The sequence below is a fragment of the Protopterus annectens genome, chromosome 2.part1 (genome assembly GCF_019279795.1).
Source record: "Protopterus annectens isolate FY-2018-M chromosome 2.part1, PAN1.0, whole genome shotgun sequence".
Taxonomy (NCBI): Eukaryota; Metazoa; Chordata; order Ceratodontiformes; family Protopteridae; genus Protopterus; species Protopterus annectens.
Genome location: NC_056729.1, coordinates 993,113,951 through 993,135,809, shown reverse-complemented (window position 1 = coordinate 993,135,809; position 21,859 = coordinate 993,113,951).

Sequence of the window (21,859 nt, the reverse complement as noted above, 5' to 3'; positions counted from 1 at the left end):
TCTCTGGTCCAACTGGAGAATCTGAACATTTTGAGGTAATGTTACAATTGCCTCGTGTACACAGACAACTCTCTCCTCCTTCCACCAAACACTAATACATGCAAGAGAAGCAATTATACAGCCAAACTGGAGGCTAAGCTCTCTCAACCCAAGACTGGACCAGACAGTCAAGAGGAGAAGGGAATTACTTGCATCACACCACCAGTCTCACATAGACCTATGAAACCAGCACCAGAAAAAAACACACATAAATACACGAAAACATACTCAGAGGCTCTAAATAAAAATCTGCAAAAGCAACAGAGACCTCCAAAGCAGACATCCAAGCAACCTCCACCCCTCAACACAAACCATGAAACAAATACTTCACAAAACCAGTGTGCCATGCAATCACAGCCCTTAAGGCAAAATAACATACCCAACACACTAGTAATAGGTGACTTTATAGTCAGGCACACTGACATCCCACTCACTAGGCTGAACAAGGAGAAGGTTACTTTTAGCTGCCTGTCAGGTGCCAGGATCCGCCACATAACACAAGCACTCAGGTCACTCCAGAACAAGTATAAATATGACTCTGTCATTGTCCATGTTGGTGTGAATGACCTGAACCATACCTGCCTGGACTACATGAAAAGAGACATGGAGGAGCTCTCTGATCACGAAACCCAGGCTGGTATGACCCTGACCCTGAGTCACCAAGAATGATACCAGGGTATAGAGAAAAAAAATTATCAATTTCAACAATTGGCTAAGCTTCTGGTGTCATTCAGAGGGGATTCAGTGTCTGTCAGCCTGGGATGACATGCTCGACAAGCCACGCTGCTTCACTAGAGATGGCTTGCACCTGTCACCCTTAAGCTTTTGAATACTGGCCACCCCCTTAGTGCCTTTAGGCAAGGCTCAAAAGACAAATCCACCACCATAAATAGCACAAGTAACACAAAACTGCGGGTAATGCTACTCAATGCCAGAAGTCTAAACCTCAAAATGCACGCACTCAAAGCACTCCTCAGTATGGAGAAAATCGATATATGTGCAGTAACAAAAACCTGGTTTAAGGCTCCAGAGAGCACCCCAGCACTACCAGGCTACAACTAATACCATACATTTCGGCCACAAAACCCGGACCGAAATACAAAAGGTGGGGGAGTATCCATATTCATCAAAGATACCCACACCTCCAGGTTAGTGGCACAGCACGATGCTTCAGAGATCATCCACGTGCAACTAACAATGGACAAAACTGCTATTCAAATTATAGCTTGCTACAGATCACTCACCATGTCCCAGGACTCCCACCCCGCATTCCTGGAAACAGTGGGAAACATAAAGGTCCTACCAAACACCCTGATATTGGGTGATTTCAATTACCCAAACATTAACTGGGAGAACTACACAAGTACAAACTTCCTTGCCCGACATTTCCTAGAATTTATAAATTCAAATGGCCAGGATCAACTGGTCAACACCCCCACCAGAGGTGACATCATATTAGACCTGGTCATCACCAACATGGGCGACCAGTGTTCCACACCAGACGTCAACCCCTTGTTGGTTAGAGCTGACCATAAAGTAATCATTCTGGATATCCACATTCCGCCACCACCCCCGGTCAAAAAACCACCATGAAAAACTTTTCAAAAGCAAACTTCACGTTACTTAAGACCGAGGTGGGAAGTTTCAAAGCCCTGTGCTAAAGGATAATACTGTCCAAGCTGCAAAATCCTTTACTAATGCACTTTATGGGCACCTCCAAGAACGCATGGATCGTGCTAGCCAAAACAATACCAAAACTCACTCCTCCAAGAAAAGGAAACCAGTCTGTTGGACCCTTGCCATAAACAAGCTATACAATAGAAGGAAGAAACTAGTACAGAAAAGAGTAAAATCCCAAAAAGGGAAGACATCCCTGATCAGTATCAGCAAGATACTACATTCCGTCATAAAATCATCCAAGGCTAGCTTCAAAAGAAAAATTGCAATGGACTCCAAAGATAACCACAAGGCATTATTTAGCTATGTCAAGAATCTAAGCGTCAATTCTCAGATCTGCTCGGAGTTAGTGCGGAATGGCACAAAATGCACTGAACTGACTGTCATAGCCAACATCCTGGCAGACAGGTTCAGTGCAAACTTCACCCCCTCTCATCCCCAAAAGGGCCCATGGCTATACCAGAAGAATGCAGTGCCCCTGAAATCATAGACACTCAGGTTAAAACAGCCCTCTCCAAAGCCAAAAACACAGCATCAATGGGAGTGGACGGGATCCCAGGCTGCATCCTACATGAGCTCAAAGATGAACTAACCCCTCACCTAAACACACTGTTTAAACTCAACATCTCCACAGGCTATGTGCCCACAGAGTGGTACACAGCAACGGTTATTTTGCTCCACAAAGGTGGAGCCACAATGGACCCCAGGAACTATCCCCCTATAAGCCTGACTAGCTTGTTCTGCAAAGCTATGGAGTGCATCATCATGGATCTCATTAACAGAGACATTGGGAATCTTTAAACACTGGACCCTACTCAGTTTGGCTTTGTTAAGGGCAGATAATGTCTCCTAAACCTGGTGGACTTCTTTGAGACATTTAGCAAGGCTATAGACAAGGGAAAGGTGATCCACACAGTCTACCTAGACCTTGCAAAGGCCTTTGACACCATTCCCCCTCAGGTATTATAGACAAGCTCACCAGCCTGTACATAAACCCCTATGTCACGAGTTGGGTTGCCAACTGGCTCATGGACAGAACCCACATGGTAAGAGTTGTGGGAGATAGGTCTGCCTCTAAACTGGTTACAAGTTGCATTCCCCTGGGCTTAGTCCTAGGACCCCTCCTGTTCGACATATACTTCTCAGAGGTACAGGCAAGCACAGGAGGACTATGGCTGACCAAATTCACAGATGACTGCAAACTAGGGGCTATAATTGACTCTCTGGCTGACACAGACATCCTGCAAAAGGGTCTTATGAGACAGATACCTGGTGTCAAAACCATGGCCTCAAGCTAAATGCCAAAAAGTGCATAGTCATCACCTTTGGAAAAAACAAAGTGCCCACAAACTATCACATAGGTGGTAGCCCCCTAAATACGGAAGACGTAATAAGGGACCTGGGGACCCGAGTAGATAGTAACCTCTCCTTTGATAATTACATTGCCAAAGTGTTTAGAAAATCCTTCTATGTGGCCCACCTAATCACAAAAGGGTTTTCATCCAGATCAAAAGAGGTCATTGGGCCCCTCTGCGTATCACTCATCAGACCCATCATAGAGTATAATGCCCCATTTGGGATGTACCTTACAAGAAACCTGCAACAACTGGAAAGACCACAGAAGTACCTCACCAAGAGGATCACTGGCCTCAAGTAGATGTCCTATGCAGCTAGACTGAAGAAACTCCATCTGTACTCGGCTGCATACCGCCTATTTAGAGGTGATCTGTGCCTGACATACAAGGCCATGTCCAACCCAGAATTGATGGACATGCTCCACCTAAAGAAAACCATATCCCCTCGAGCCACACGCTCCAGGGTTCTAAACCTCATCGCAAAAATTAATAGGATGTGCTGGAGGGATAGATTCCTATCCCAGAGACTTCCCATGCTCTGGAACAAGATTCCAATCTACATTAGGCAGAGCTCCTCACTAATCCTTTTCAAGAGAAACCTTGACGAGTGGATGGGAAACAGAAAGTTTACCCCAGGGATCACTTCAATGGCTTTGCTAGACAGAGGCACAGGGAACTAATCTAAGGGGGCAGTGAAAGCCAACACATTCCGGCTAGGCTTATAAATGCCTTCGGGCAGATAGCCCAGTACCTACCTATGAACCTATGAACCTATATAATCAGAGGAGAAAAGTCACTTGTTTCAAGCTTTTTAATTTTAGAAACATATTTCCAAGAATTCAGCTCATTCTGTTTCCTGAAGGACATACTGTTCCAATGCATTTCTTCAGTATTGTTAAGGAATTTATTTTACTTGTAAAAAGTGGATGCCTCTTCCAGTGCGTCAAATATTTTAGTTACTTCAGAAATAAATTTGATCTTTGCAGGAAACACCAAAGTGGCTTTAATGTTGTTATTTTTAAGTTCCTTGATCAGTGGTAAGTCAGATTTTCTTTTACTCATTACTTTACTGGAATAACCATTGTCAAATCTGACTACATTTTCTCCTATTTTAATAGGTGGGCTGGACTATGCTGTTTTTAATATTTGATCTTTTTTAAGCTAGACATAAACTTAACTATAATTGAACATGGTGGTGAGTTTCCTTCTTTGATGGTCCTGTCAGGGATCTATGTGCCCTTTCAATTCTAAAAGATAAAGTTTCAGGTAGATTTAATGTTTTATGTAGCTAAGTTGCTAAGAAGTTTACTATATTGTCTCCCTCATATTTTTCAGGTATACCATAAATTCTATTGTTATTTTGTCTGTCTATTTTCTAAATTATCAACTTTATCTATGAGCCAGTTATTTCTTTTTAAAGAAATTCAGTCTGAGACAAACCTTCAGTTATTCTCCCTACATGATCATTTAAAGCTTCTTCTATGCTGCTGATAATGCACTTTGTTGTTTCCTAAGAATTTCTAAATGTTCCATCTTTTTTCTGGTCTCTTCTTTGAAACTTTATATTTGGTATCCAGTTTGTCCATTATAAGTAATGCATCCTCCATAGTAGATATTAGTGACTGAATGTCTTTTTTTTTTAACAGAAGAATCCTGAATATCATTTCTTGAGTGGCTCATGTTGAAGCCTCTTCTCTCTTAATCAAATAGTGGAAATTCTGACAGGAAAGTTACAGCTTTTGAACAATTTGAAGCTATAAATCCTTTCTCTGACTATTTGTGAATAAAATTAGGCTAACAAGTATCTCCAAGTTTTAATTTTTTATTATATTTTCTGTTGTAGAAAAGATTTCAGTTACAGAGCTTTCACCAGTTGCTTCTCTCAGTTAGCCATCTTGGCCATGCACCTTCATTTTATTTATTTATTTATTTTTTTAATTCAGTAATAAAATTCTCCATCTCTTGCACAGTCTCTGATATAATATCACAAAAAGGTTTATCTGTTTATAAGACTAAATGCTATTACCTCTCGAAATGTAATGCCCAGAGGTAAAACAACACTCTACCACGCCTTGTACCTGTTTAATGGAGCTTCACACTTATTTTGCAGCCTTACCACCAATTTTCTTTTCTGGAAAATCTGGGAACACTAGACAAAATAAGACAAGACCCAGGACTGAACCTTCAGCTGATATTCTTTGTCATGTTGCTTTAACATCGTGAATAATCACACCTTTTCTCTGCTTTGCTTAACCAAATAGATATCCATCAATTTTCTCCACTGTAGTGCGATCTTGGAGTTGGTATATTTAGTTAGATGGGTCACCAAGTCTTGTAATACAAATTTAACAAGATTTCCTGTATTTGAAAAGGGCCCATTGAACACATTGCTTTCACCCTAATAATTGCTTTCAACACACCTTCCTGTGGAATAGAAAGCTACACCTGGTTTGTTTTTTACCCACTGATGGGATTCTTTTAATTGCTCAGTTTCTATTATATTGACAATAATACTCATTAAAAACCTCAAGCATTTGGTCTAGTGATGTAATAGGTTTCACTGAAAAATTGTGTGTGTGTGTGTGTGTGTGTGTGTGTGTGTGTGTGTGTGTGTGTGTGTGTGTGTGTGTGTGTGTGTGTTTACATATCTAAAACATTTTGTTGTTATCTAAATTGATAGCATTTTTATTTTCTAATATTGTTTTTTTTTTTTTTCACTAATGGTATTTAATTGCTTCTTATTATTTACTATAGGATTCACCTTACAGACTTTGAATACTGGGCAGAGCCCTGAAATTCATCAGTATTGCTAGTGCACTACCAGTTAACAAGCAAAAATAAATAACTAAATAAATAAATAGCCTCCTTTTATAATTCACCATTTACTCCACAATAGTGAATTACATTTGCTCCCTATAGTTCTTATTGTATTAGTTTGTTCAAGGTGTTGTAGCCACTTGTTTCTAAATAAGTTCCATCCACAATCTGTGTTTATTTCTCTAGTTATATTTTTCCATGGATGCATATAAAGGTCATTTAATAGAATATTATTATCTATGTCTTGCCTTACTTTTTTTTCATTTACGTGTGACTATGTATGGAATTACAAAGATAATGGATAGTGATCAAAATTGCCCAGAGGTAGGCTCAGTTGGAGATTTTTCATGAGTTCTTGAATATTAGTCAATATGAGGTCAAGTGTACTGTTCCATTGATAACTAATTCAATGGACTATTCAAAGGTGTCTAAACATATTATATTCAAGAAATGTGATGTATAATAGTTTGAAGAGGATTAGTTATCCCAATGGGGAATCATGTTAAATGGTTCAGTTCACTGTAACCAAAAGTGAATTCACTGGAATAATCTGACTGAAATACCTCTTGATAAACTTCAAGTATAATTTATTTTTGCAGGGAACAAACACACCTGCAAACCTCATATGGAGGAACTTCCAACAAACACCACACACTTATATATTCCTACTCCTAGGCTGTACAACTGCACTATTGGTGAAAGTTTTGTCGGCACTTTTTTCATCAGTCTATTGGCATTCAAAGATATTGCCATTGACATACTGGCAGGTTCTTCCATCTGACAGCTGAATAATTGAAACTGCCCAGGACTAACATAGGTTTCCCATCTAGTACAGATTTCAAACAATATAAAGCAAATAGTGTGAGCCTTTTTTAACTTGGGCATCTGTGAGCAGATGTTACTCTTACTGTGCTCTATGGATTAATGTCTGTTAGGATACATTTATTTCTGCATTGTCTTTATTTTGTTCCAGAAAAAAAGTTAAAGGTTCATCAGTAAATGAGACAATACCCCACATTCTCTGTTTTTTTCACATTCTCATATTTCATATAATATCTTAATATAATGTCAGTGCAGTTCCAAGTCTCAGTTATAGCTAATGACATGGATTCCAAAAGCTATTCGTGGACAGCGCAGCACACCAGCTGCAAAGACAATTTCAGAAGATACACGGCAAACAGTTAACTATTCAGTGTAGGACAATGTCAAATTCTGTGCACACCCATTAGATTCCAAAATAAGTCATGCATACCTGATGAAACTTAAATGTGACAAGCTGCAGTGCTGACTCTGTTTTCAAAATCTTCAGTGTATGTCATACCACAAAGAAAGGAACAGAAGCTATTACAATGGAATGTGACAGAATCTGTAATAATACTGACCAAAAAAATACTACCTGAAGTGAATGAACTGCAGCAGGCTGTACTACAGAAAGATATGGAGGAGGGTGTGGCTGTTCATCCTAGTAGGCAGCCAGCTAGAGTGAGAGCAAGGCTGCAACTAAGCCAACTGTAAGATCAACAAATCATTGACATGTACTGCCTAGACAGACAGCTGGTACAGACTGTGTGCAACTTGTGTATCTCATACATGTCTGTGCTGACATTGCAAGGCAACCTAACCCCTCTTGAACCAAAAGTGTGCCTCAGCCTGGGTGTACTGGCATCTGGGACATTCCAAACATACATGGGGATGCTGTAGGAGTGTCACAGACAACTGCCAGTTATATCCTGGCAAAATTCCTGGAGTTAATGTACAACAAGTTGGGTGAGTGGGTCTTCTTTAAAACACTGACACGCAAAACATGGACGACGAGAACAATGAGACTGGAAGATCGACAACTGAGATGACCGACAGTTTAAAAGCATGAAACTTCACATGCCCGACAAACCACAATCCCGACAATCAACAAAACAAAACAAATACTTTCAGAAAAATATGTATTAATGTGTGTATTAGTAATATGCTTAGTGCATTTAGAGCTTGAAAAGAGTTAACACATTTATTCTTTTTCATACTGCATAAATCTGTACAAACTGCAGATGCTTTCTGACCTTGTACCGTTAGCTAAAAAATCTTTTTTGTGCCTTGAAATTTTGATGAGAAGATGATGATTGCTTATTATGTTGAAAAAATAATATAGAACAATACTACTTGTATGAAACTTAGACAAGAGTTCCCGAAGAAGTTGAGAAAATACACAGCTGTAGAAGACAGAAGTAATAGCCTTTGAGCCTTTTGGGAAAAATGAACTGCAAAAATTATATGAACTATCTGAGTTAGAAGAGAAGAGTTAGAAGAAATGTGTAATGAATAAATGTAACAAATGAATGAATTAGTACCAACCCGTTTTGTTTTTTTTTCAAAAGTTTTTTTTTTCTCAAAAATGTCAGCAGAAAATCTGAGTAACATCTGAAAAATCTCAATACTGAAAGTTGTGTTTGATTACACATGCCATATAGCCATGTGTGCCATAAAAATAGTAAGAGATAAGAATAAGCCTAGTTAGTGTTAGACAAAATCCTGTATTGTTTTGTCATGTCCTTCCTCAAGTAATTAAATTAACCTTACCTTTATTTTATTTGTTTTTTTTTTGGTTTTTTTTTTTTTTGACAAATACCTTTTCCGAAAAACACACACACAACACAAGCACAACAAAAACCTTACAAACCTACACTAAACCTTACATACACAACTATCTATGCACTAACCTTAACCCATACCCTAACCCTAAAGTCTGTCACTATCGTACACTTACCTTACCCGCACCCTAACCCTAACTCACTTAACCCATCCCTAACCCTAAAGTCTGTCACTATCACTCACTTACCTTAACATGTCGGTGTTCTCAGCATCGGGCTTTTAAACTGCCGGTCATCTCAGTTGTCGATCTTCCGGTCTCGGTGTTCCCGTCATCTGTGTTTTGCATGTAGGTGTTTTAAAGTAGACCCGGGTGAGTACATACAATTTTCATCTACCCCTATGGAGCAGAGAACTATTATGCACCAGTCCTCTAACCTTGCAAAATTCACACATGTACTTGGTGCAATAGACTGCATCCATATCCATATTAAGACCCTGGTTCATCTAGAAGCAGATAGATATTTCAACAAAAAGGAGTGGCTATACTTGAACTGTCAGTTCATGTGTGCAGCAGATGATAGCATTATAAACATCATGGCAACACACCCTGGAAGTATCTATGATGATGCCATATGGAGAGAAAGTAATCTGTGTACTCTGCGGGCTCCATTCCGCAAGGTGAAATACCTGAGGGAATACTGATTGAAGACTGCTGGAAAAGGGCTCAGTTTTGAGCTGTTTTTCTGGTTAATTGGATAACTTGTTTAAATCAGTTTGTTCGTTTTCTACTGTAATATATATATATATATATATATATATATATATATATATATATATATATATTTATATTAAAATTGCACTTTATTCATCTGCTTTTCTGTATTTGTGTTTCTTCCTACTTTATTACTAGGGGCATTGACTACAACTCTGATCTGCGATATATAACAATAAGTATAATTTTCTGTGCATTTAAAGTGTTTTTTTGATTGTATCTGCTTTATTTTCTGAACAAAAAAAAAAAAATGTATATACTTGTTTCCCACCTTTCTAAGCTAGTATAGTCCAGTTTTCATGTATTGCTGAATTCAGGAATGTGTTACAAATCTCTGTGTTTGCCCATAACTTACTTGGATAGAATGAAATTTCTCTGTTCACCTGTGAGAGAGGGGAGCTTTGAGCAGCCTATCTGTCCTTGGAGGAGTGGTTTCAGCCCAAAAATTAGTAGTTTATTGGCCATTTTGAGCTAATTTCTATCTTTTCATTTCCCTGCTATAAATACTGCATTTGCCCAGTTTTGCATGCCTGGCGGCGCCGGTTAGCTTGGGTAAAACTATTCCCGGCTCCACAAAGTCTCATATTCAATTTTTACCTTGGAGCTAGACAAACTTTCAACTTAAGCACTCAACCCATTCATTTCTCAGCCCGGCACTTGCTCAGAACATATAGCAAGCACTTATAAACCCTAGTACTAGACCCTCCTATACTGTACAGAAGGACAAGGCTCTCTATTTGACCTTACCAACCATCCAGTGAAACAGTTCACTGTACCTCTCCAGGCATGTCCAATGAGCAGTTTCAGGTGTACTCTCCAGTCCAACTGGTGAATCTGGGCAATTTGAGGCAATGTTACAACTGCCTCATGTACACAGACAACCCTCTCCTCCTACCACCAACCACTAATACATGTGAAAGATGCAATTATACAGCCAAACTGGAGGCTATGCTCTCTCAACCCAAGACTGGATCAGACAGTCAAGAGGAGAAGGGAAATACTTGCATCACACCACCAGTCTCACATAGACAAATTAAACCAGCACAGGCAAAAAAACACACATAAATACATGAAAACATACTAGGAGGCTCTAAATAAAAATCTGCTAAACCAACAGAGACCTCCGAAGCAAACAACCAAGCAACCTCCACCTGCCAACACAAACCATGAAACACATACTTCACAAAACCAGTGTGCCATGCAATCACAGCCCTTAAGGCAAAATAACATACACAACATACTAGTAATCGGTGACTCTATAGTCAGGCACACTGATGTCCCACTCATTAGGCTGAATAAGGAGAAGGTTACTGTTAGCTGCCTGTCAGGTGCCAGGATCCACCACATAACACAAGCACTCAGGTCACTCCAGCACTAGTACAAATGTGATTCTGTCATTGCCCATGTTGGTGTGAATGACCTGAGCCATACCTCCCTGGACTACATGAAGAGAGACATGAAAGAGCTCTCTGACCACATAGCCCAGGCCAGTATGACCCTGAACCTGAGTAGCATCCTGCCCTCACCAAGAATGATACCACGGTATAAAGAAAAAAATTCTCGATTTCAACAATTGGCTAAGTTTCTGGTGTCATTCAAAGGGGATCCAGTGTCTGTCCGCCTGGGATGACATGCTCGAGAAGCCATGCTGCTTCACTAGAGATGGCTTGCACCTATCACCCTTAGGCTTTCAAATACTGACCAAGGCTCTTGCCATCCCCATAGTATCTTTTTTAGGCAAGGCTCAAAAGACAAACCCACCGCTGTAAATAGCACAAGAAACAACAAACTTAGGGTAATGCTACTCAATGCCAGAAGTCTAAACCTCAAAATGCATGCACTCGAGGCACTCCTCAGTATAGAGAAAATCACTATATGTGCAATAACAGAAACCTGATTTAAGGCTCCAGAGAGCACCCCAGCACTACCAGGCTACAACTCTTACCATACATTTTGGCCACAGAGCGCAAACCAAAATACAAAAGGTGGGGGCGTATCCATATTCATCAAGGATACCCACACCTCCAGGTTAGTGGCACAGCATGATGCTTCAGAGATCATCTATGTGCAACTAACAATCGGCAAAACTGCAATTCAAATTGTAGCTTGCTACAGATCACCCACCATGTCCCAGGATCCCTATTCCGTGTTTCTGGAAACTCTGAAAACATAAAGGTCCTACCAAACACCCTAATATTGGGTGATTTCATTTAACCAAACATTAACTAGGAGAACTACTCAAGTACTAACTCCCTTGTCCAACATTTCCTAGAATTTATAAACTCAAACACCCTGGATCAACTGGTCAACACTCCCACCAGAGGTGACAACATATTGGATCTGGTCATCACCAACATGGGAGACTGGTGTTCCACACTGGAGGTCAACCCCTCTCTGGTTAGATCTGACCATAAACAAATCACTTTGGATATCCACATTCCGCCCCCACCTCCGGACAAGGAAACCACCATGAAAAACTTTTCAAAAGCAAACTTCACGTTACTTAAGACCTAGGTGGAAAGTTTCAAAGCCCCCATACTGAAGGATAATGCTGTCCAAGCTGCAAAATCCTTAACTAATGCATTCTACGGGCACCTACAAGAATGCATGGATCGTGCCATCCCAAGCAAAACCAAGATTCACTCCTCCAAGAAAAGGAAACCAGTCTGGTGGACTCCTGCCATAAACAAGCTATACAATAGAAGGAGGAAACTAGTACAGAAAAGTAAAATCTCAAGAAGGGAAGACATCCCTGATCAGTATCAGCAAGAAACTACAATCCGTCATAAAATCACCCAAGGCAAGCTTTGAAAGAAAAATTGCCAAGGACTCCAAAGATAACCACAAAGCATTCTTTAGCTATGTCAAGAATCTAAGTGGCAATGCTCAGATCTGCTTGGAGTTAATGCAGAATGGCACAAAATACATTGAACAGACCAATATCACCAACATCCTGGCAAACAGGTTCAGCGCAAACTTCACCCCCCTCTCACCCCCAAAAAGGCCCATAACCATACCAGAAGAATGTAGAGTTCCTGAAATCACAGACACTCAGGTTAAAACAGCCCTCTCCAAAGCCAAAAACACAGCATCAGTGGGACCGTATGGTGTCCCAGGCTGCATCCTACACGAGCTCAAAGATGAACTAACCCCTCACCTAAACACATTGTTCAAACTCAGCCTCTCCACAGGCTATATACCCATAGAGTGGCGCACAGCCACAACAGACCCCAGGAACTGTCGCCCTATAAGCCTGACTAGCTTGGTCTGCAAGGCTATGGAGCGCATCATCATGGAACTCATTAACAGAGACATTGGGAACCTCAAAACAATGGACCCTACCCACTTTGGCTTTGTTAAGGGCAGATCATGCCTCCTAAACCTAATGGACTTCTTTGAGACAGTTACCAAGGCTATAGAAGAGGGAAAGGTGGTACACACAGCCTACCTAGACCTCGTTAAGGCCTTTGACACCATTCCCCATTCTGGCATTATAGACAAGCTCACCAGCCTGAACATAAACCCCTACATCACAAGATGGGTTGCCAACTGGCTCATGGACAGAACCCACACGGTGAGAATTTGAGAGCTAGGTCCGACTCTAAACCAGTTACAAGTGGCATTCCCCAAAGCTCAGTCCTATGAACCCTCCTGTTTGGCATATACTTCTCAGAGGTACAGACAAGCACAGGAGAACTATGGCTGACCAACATCGCAAATGACTGAAAACTAGGTGCTATAATTGACTCTCTGGCTGACATAGACATCGTCCAAAAGGGTCTCACTGAGACGGATACCTAGTGTCAAAATCATGGCCTCAAGCTAAATGCCAAAAAGTGCATAGTCATCCCCTTTGGAAAAAGCAAAGTATCCACAAACTCCACATAGGTGGTAGTCCCCTAAATACAGAAGACATAATAAGGGATCTGGAGACCCAAGTAGATAGTAATCTCACCTTTGATAATCACATTGCCAAACTGGTTAGAAAATCCTTCTATGTGGCCCACCTAATCACAAAAGGGCTCACATCCAGATCAAAAGATGCCATTGTGCCCCTCTACTCATCACTCATCAGACCCATCATAGAGTACAACACCCCATTTGGGATGTACCTTACAAGACACCTGAAAAAGCTGGAAAGACCACAGAAGTACCTCACCAAGAGGATCACTGGCCTCAAACAGATGCCTTATGCAGCTCAACTGAAGAAACTCCAGCTGTACTCGGTTGCATACTGCCTACTCAGAGATGATCTCTGCCTGACATACAAAGCCATGTCCAACCCAGAATTGATGGACATGCTCCACCTAAAGAAAACCTTATCCCCTCAAGCCACATGCTCTAGGGATCTAAACCTTACCACAACAATAAATAGGATGTGCTGGAGGGATATATTCCTGTCCCAGAGACTTCCCAAGGTTTGGAACAAGAACCCAATCTACATTAGGCAGAGCTCCTCGCTAACACTCTTCAAAAGAAACCTTGATGAGTGGATTGGAAACAGAAAGTTTACCCCAGGGATCACTTCAGTGGCTCTGCTGGTTGATTCATGGCAAGCCATGCATACATGAGTACACAGATTAAACATTGATGTACAGGTGTTGCCCCATGACAGCAGTACAAATTGCATCTACATAGCAACATAAATCAAAACATGTAACAGTATGAACCTATACAAATCTATCTCAACATGGATCAGGTATGCATAGACTCATATCTGTGTATGTGTGCATGGCAGAAAACGAGGGACACACATTTGAAAAACATTCCTATCTGTATCCTATCAAAAATGCAAACAGGAAATTACTCAGGACATAATGCAGAATTGTTGTCAATATCATAAGCAGCATGTATCAATGTAAAGTAGAGATAAACTAGTAAACATGTCAGACTCCCATGCACCAGATTTCACAACAAACACAGACGGATGACATTGTCAGTGATATGCACAGCAATCATCACTGCCATAGGGTGAGATTGACATTACTGGGCAGAGAGGTAAACTCTCAGTGTTACTCCAATACAGACTAGCGCACCCAAACTGATGGTACATGTTGCAGTCTGGTTTCCACAGAGGAGGCTGATGAGGTAAAGCCAGCATATGGAAATACACTGGAGAAGAAGGAGTGAGATTTGACTCTCTGGTCATGGCTGCTGAGCCCACATCAGATAAGCCAGAAGTGTAATTGTGTGCACATTGCAGCACAGACATTGATGCCCAATGCCCAAGGTCTGGTTTTCTTGAGAGGAGGCCTGAAGAACCCTGCTTGTAATACAGCATTGCTGTAGTACTATAGTAGCCAGCGATCCAATGAACCATGCAACAAATCACATAGTTTCAGTCTGTGCAGCCAAACACGCCATGACATCACAGTGTCTGCACTTCTGTCCTTCATGCTGCATGTTAGATACATGACTTCTCTGGGAACATTTATTTGCATGTAGGTGTAGGTGGACACCCACTGACACATACCCATGGGAACTGTCAACATCAGAAACAACAACAATTATAAATGCCTTCCCAGACAGCAGGATATAGCATTGTTTTAAAGCATCCCCTATTCAAAGCCACAAATCTGTCAACATCAACAGCAGAATCAACGTGGGGCTGTTGTCCATAGGCCTTGATCCTGTCCACCATCTGATATCCCCTCATTATCAGAATGGCTGTGCAATTTTCAACCATATCTGAGGCTACAGCTGCATATGCATGACTATTGACATCTGGGCTGGACTGTATCACTATGTCAGTGTCCATCAGGTCAATGGAATGGAGAATGGAGGATAAAGGCAGTTGATGTGCTAAAAAGAAGAAACAGATGACACAGGTCAGAAGAATGTCTTACATCACATGTTATATATCATTAATGACATATGACATATATATCTCACTACAATGATACAGGTAATAATGACTTGCCAATCCAACATACATGACATGAGTAAGGAATTTCAGAAGATAACACTGGAGGAGTGGGATGCATCCTCACCAGCATGAACCATTCCAACAGCGATAAAACATACAATAGATAACACATACACCTACTGGTTGTTTGTGGAAGAGATGCTGAGGTAGCTACCCTATGAATGTGTAGAAGGACAGTATTAATGGAGGACAACAACAGGAATAACAGCAATAACGTGTCAATGAGAGGTAATAGTATATAAATGACACCCTCCCGATGTGATGATTTCATGTGTCTTAATGGGGATTCTGCAGTGATAAAGTAAAGACAAGGCCAGCACAGTCATGTATGCATGCAGTGGAATAGTAAAATGACGACATATACAACACAGTAACAGTGTCTGCTGATACTCACAACATATGGTGCATTTTTTTGGCCAGATGTCCCTGTGTAGAAAAACAGTGACACTAATGTCATGTAACTCAGGTCTGCTATGCATTGCTGCAACCAATGAACGTGTTGTGATACCATACCTTGTCTGTCTGTAGGTGCACCTGCATGGCTTGTGCCCCCAGAGGATGTACTTGTAGTTTACAATGTGAGGAAAATATCATTATAGCAGTAAACAACACTGGCATGACATGAAGCTGAAGCAATAACAGTTAATGGTCACAGTAACAGTATATAGAGACACTCACCTGTCATTTCAAATGAATGCAGACAACATTACACCTGTTGGTTGCACTGTTTTGTCTGATCTGCAGTTATATGGCTACATGCCATTACACTTACAATGATCGTCATCACACTGTGTGGACTCATGTACTCAATGCAATTCTTCTGCTGCAATACAAGAATTGCAATACATGAATATGCATGCAACAGAAATATGTACTGATTTACTCTATATGCATTAGTGTTATGCAATGTAACACATAGATGTACAGTCTGGAACACCTGCTTCTATCCCACCCCTGGGTATCTGGTGCTCCTGACTTGATGTATGCAGTGATCCGAGGGCAGTCCAGACTTCATTTCTCAATGCTGTATTTCCTGCCCATCCATGGAGTCTCTGTCCATGTTATCACAGAGCATTTATTATAATCTCTCCTTCTGTGAGGAAAAATTCTCACCCTAGGTCTGTTTGCCATCTGAAAGACAGTTACATGCACATGGTTAGATTCATGTGGGGGGCCACATATGGATATCATTATTGAATACATAAAACTTGAAACATCAACATAAGTTGTGATATTTGTAGAGGCTGTCTGTGGAATTCAAACCATTTACAGTGGATATCAGACTAATGGAGGTCCAAACACAACATCGTACCACAGCAGCCACATGATCTGCATGCATTTCACATTAACATACTACACAAACATACATGTACAATAGAAATGTGTGATGGCTGTAGCTGTAATGCAACTGTGACCTAAACAGACAGCCAGTGTAAAACAATCTGTCATATGACATATTATACATAATGAGCTTATATCGACACATTCATTACTGAGCAGTGAATGGTATCCACGTTAGCAGATAGTATCTGTAAATTATCAATTGAACAACTTAAGGAAAGCATTGGAAAGCCTCAGGATCTGTAAGCAGGCCACAGATAGTACAGTTCCTTTGTGTATTGAGTCAATAGTTCTGATACATGTTTTAAGAATCCTCAATGTACAAATATCCATACCAGCAATACAAATACATACTACATAGCGACATATGGATGACGTCAGAATCTGTAGTTTTCCATACATATAAGACATCGAGTCACTTCCAAGATATCCAGAAAATCTATAAATCTGTCTTTAGGAATTGTTCAGTTGTGCTATATACATCTGTCTGTACAAGTGTATATGGGAAAGTACTGCATGCAATTGATGAATCTGTCACCACCTGTATACATACAGGTAAATCCCACACCCCTCCAGTAAGTCACAAACATTTTTCATAATGAACATATTTTCTATAAATTCATCAATCTAAAGGGATGCACATTTGATATGGAGTAATATTAACATAGGTCAATAAGGAGCTGAATATTTCCAAAAACAGCAATGCTGGCATGTGCCAATTTACCTTTGCAGCTATCTATGAGTCAGGTATAACTGAACGTAAGACCAGCTATATGTAGACATCTTTTAAGTACCATTTGCACCATGCTTAATTAATGAGGCTTATTAAAATTCAAAGTTTTGGGATCCTATTTGCACACGTCTGCGTAAGTTCTTGAAATCTGGCTCAATAACCAGTAGCTCATCATAACATGAAGGATTTCCATGCAAGAACCCAATATGTATCATTAAATAGGACCATGTGTAGCACATGCCCGTTATCTTCAATGGTCTGATAACATAACATAAGCACCACTTTTAAATACTCATTTTTGATACATTTACAGATCAGACCATTACTACCTGCAAACTGAGTGAGAAATTTTCTGAATTGGGTATTAACAACCTTATTGAGATGGCTACATCCAGGAAGCTTCAGTGTATTTGGGCTCCCAGATAGACCAAGAAGGAGACCACCCGGATGATGACCATCTACTCTAGAGTGGAGCATTGCATGAGAACTAGACCATGGAACTTCATGATGATCATTTGGAACTGGATTCCAAAGGAGCAATGCTCTCTCTAAAGCTAAAAACACAGCATCAATCATAAGGCAGCTGTTTAATCTCAACCTTACCACAGGATAACAAGTCTAGTCTGCAAAGCTATGGAGAGGATCATAATGGAGCTCATAAACAAAGATATGGAAGATCATGCCTTTTGAACAAGGCAGTCCATACAGCCTACCTTGACCTTGCCCATATGTCACAAGATGGGTTGCTGGCAATCCTCTAAGTGGCCTTGGATGTATCTCACCCGACATCTGCAGCAATTGAGAGACCCCAAAAGTTCCTCACCAAAAGGATAAAGGGACTCCAAAATCTGTCATATGCTGCCAGATTGAAGAAACTCCAGCTCTATTCAGTCGCTGCTCAGAGGTGACATGTGCCTGACATACAAGGCCATGTCCAACCTGGAATTAATGGACATGCTCCACCTCAAAAATCCAAATCCACCAAAACCACTAGAGCAAGCTATGCTGTGGAATAAAATCCCGGTCCATGTGAGGCAGAGCACCTCGCTGACTCTGTTCAAGAGAAATCTAGACCTGTGGATTCATCTCTGTGTCACTGCTGGACAGAGGCACAACAAACTAATGGGCACAGTATTTTTTCATATAAGGAAGATAGCCTAGTATAAACCTATGAACCTATGAACCTATGAACTACATATGGGGATCTACTGGACATTAGTGCAGGTTCACCATGTCTACTATGACCTGCATCAAAGGTACACAGAGGAGCTTCACTGGAGGGCTGCTGACGTGCATCGACACCCAGTTGATGTGTACAGTAAGTGTCACAATCTTTATACCTGAACATTCCTGCAGAATTCAGAGCTATAGCTGTGTTCCAGCTATGTCTAATACATGCCTTTCAAAACCAATTAAGTAGCTGTTCTGACAATTAGTTCATATTGATAATTTAGAAAAACACAGTGAGTTAGCCAATAGCGTGTCATAACAGGAAGGTGCTCCATGCAAGTAACCATAACTATGGGTTCTATTCCCATGGGTTTTATTTATTTCATAATGTCAATAATGGATATAATATCACACATTATAGATTTAGATCAGTTTTTCAACATATAAAAACATCACTATACTTGTGTATCACTGACACCTATAGCATCCATGGTGCTGATGACTACACATTTCTTAACTAGCCGTAATACCTAGCATCACCTAGTCTATCTCTGTATGTGTGAGCAATAACTCAGAAGTCACTTTGTTAGTCCATCCCTCTTAACAAAGTGAACTATCTTATTACAGTCCTATTTGTTTAGCACAAGAAGAATCCATGTCCAACTGGCTACACATATCTTTTCAGTTGTAACATGTTATGATAAGTGGTATTTGTGTTGATTGTGATGGCCTTTAGCATTTATGTGTCTGAGGTTTCTGTACTCATCCGTTATCCACAGAAATGATGATCTTGTTAAAACATAGTTATATCTTGTATTTGGGGATATTTGTTCACATAGGCATATCTTTGTACCATTTCATAAGCAGCATCAGGATATTTGCATTTTGTACGGTAGTGATTGCTAATATATGTATGTAGATCATGCATATGTTTGTAGGCAGACAATAGTGTTTGCACAACATATACTAGCTTCTCGTGTCACAGACTGTTGCTGTGTTTAGGACTGAACATTATTAATATTTTATTGTGTTGTATTCTTTAAATTAATATGGGGTCATCCAATGACCATATTGCCTTGCTCAGTTGTTTGTCATATGGATTTTATATTTTCCATGATACTGTCATCTCACGCTATCTTTATTATAGCAAAGTTAATTGTTGGCTGACATTCATACGCAAACATTCATGGCACATGTGCATGGGGGAAAAACATGAAAATACTGATATTCTGTCAGTATGTTAGCTGGACAATTGACTGAGGCATACATCAGTATTAACTCATTCAAGCCTATAATGTTTTCTTTGTATATTCCTCTCACACTCATAGCTCCTTATGGCATCCAAATCTTTTTTTTAATCTAGCTTCTTTAACTAAGAAACTTACCAAGTAATAATAGGCAGCACTAGAACATGCGAGGAGTTGTTAACAAAGTAAGACTAAGAATGTTAATCTAGGACGTGCTGCAGTAGTGAAATGAATCACTACTTCTCAATTATAGGTTCATAGGTGTTTACTAGGATAATGATCACAAGGGCCTTTTTAAACCTAGCCATGCATCCCAAATCTCTGACAAGTTCTGATACCTTTGATGAGTGTAAGCAGGGGCTTGGCAGATGAACATTTACAAGCTGGGGCCTGGAAGGTGAACCATTTACAGGTTGCCTGTGTCCATTAGAGATATAGGTACCAATTCATATTCATATTTTCATATTTATGCTATATTTTCTTAACTGAAAGCCCCACATCATATGGAGGGATAATGTGTGATATGCCATGGTGGGTGACAGGAAAATTCATTGTCAATGTCTATATATATATATATATCACACTATACCTGAATATTGATAGCTGTTTGCTAATAATTATGAAAGTAAGGCATATTTCCTTATGCACTTAATAATTAAAAAAAAACAAGGCAATGACAAACTTTTGTATGATCTCAGGTGAAACTTCAGATGTTGTTGAATAAAATTGTATTTGATATTTGCACATTAAGTCAGACATCTTGAGAGATATTCAATAGGCTCATAGGTTCGTAGGTTGGTACTAGGCTATCAGCCCTAGGGCCTATACAAGTCTAGCCATAACAATTCCCTGGCTATTTCTTCCCACAGTATTTACTTCCCTGGACCCCTGTCTAGAAGGGTGACTGACGTGATCCTTGGGGTGAATTTCCTATCTCCCATCCAGTTGTCAAGGTTCCTTTTGAAGAGGGCCAAAGATGCACTCTGCTTGACATGTATGGGCAGTCTATTCCAGAGTTTGGGCATCTCTCAGTCAGGAACCTATCCCTCCAGCATGTTTTGTTCATTTTGATGACAAGGTTTAGATCCCTGGAGCATGTGGCTCTGAGGGATTGGGATTTCTTTAAGTGTAACATGTCCAACAGCTCTGGGTTTGACATGGCCTTGTATGTTAAACAGAGATCACCTCTGAGTAGACGGTATGCAGCAGAGTATAGGTGGAGTTTTTTTAGACGGTCAGCATAGGGCATCTTCTTTAGGCCTGTGATTCGTTTAGTGAGATAGTTCTGTGGCCTTTCGAGCTGTTGCAGATGTCTTGAGAGGTACATACCAAATGAGGTGTTGCATTCTATAATGGGTCTAATGAGGGATGAGTACAGTGGGACAATGACGTCCTTTTTTTCTGCATGAAAAGCCCTTAGTGATGAGGTGTGACACATAGAAGGATTTTCTGACTGTTGTGGCGATGTGGTTATCAAAGGTGAGACCACTGTCCACCTGTATCCCTAAGTTTCTTATCACACTTTTGGTGTTTAGTGTACTGCCACCTATGTGGTAATTCACGGGTATGTGTTTTTTCCCAAAGGAGATAACTATACATTTCTTGGCATTGAGCTTGAGCCCATGGCTCTGGCACTAAGCATCTGTTTCTGTAAGGCCCTTTTGTAGAATATCCGCATCATTTGGGGATTCAAAAATGGCTCTTAGTTTGCAGTCATTTATGAACTTTATTCGCCAGAGTCCCTTAGTGTTGGCCTGTACTTCAGAGAAGTACATGCCAAACAAGAGCGGTCCCAAGACAGAACCCTGAGGTACTCCACTTGTCACTTGTCTAGAGTTGGATTTGGAGTCGGCTACTTTTACAGTGTGGGTTCAGTAAGCCAGATGGCAACCTATCAAGTGACGTAGGGATTAATGCCCGCTTAGTAAGTTTATCTATGATTCCAGAGTGGGGGGTGGTGTTGAAGGCCTTGGCAAGGTCCAGTAGGCTGTGTGGACTGCCTTACCCTTGTCCACAGCTCTGGAGACTGATTCAAAGAAGTCAATCAGGTTCAGGAGATAAAGTCAGCCCTTCACGAACCCAAACTGGGTGGGGGTCCAGTGTTTGAAGGTTGCCAAAGTCTTTGTTTATAAGTTCCATGATAATACATTCCATGGCCTTGCAGATCAGGCTCGTCAGACTGATGGGGCATAGTTCCTA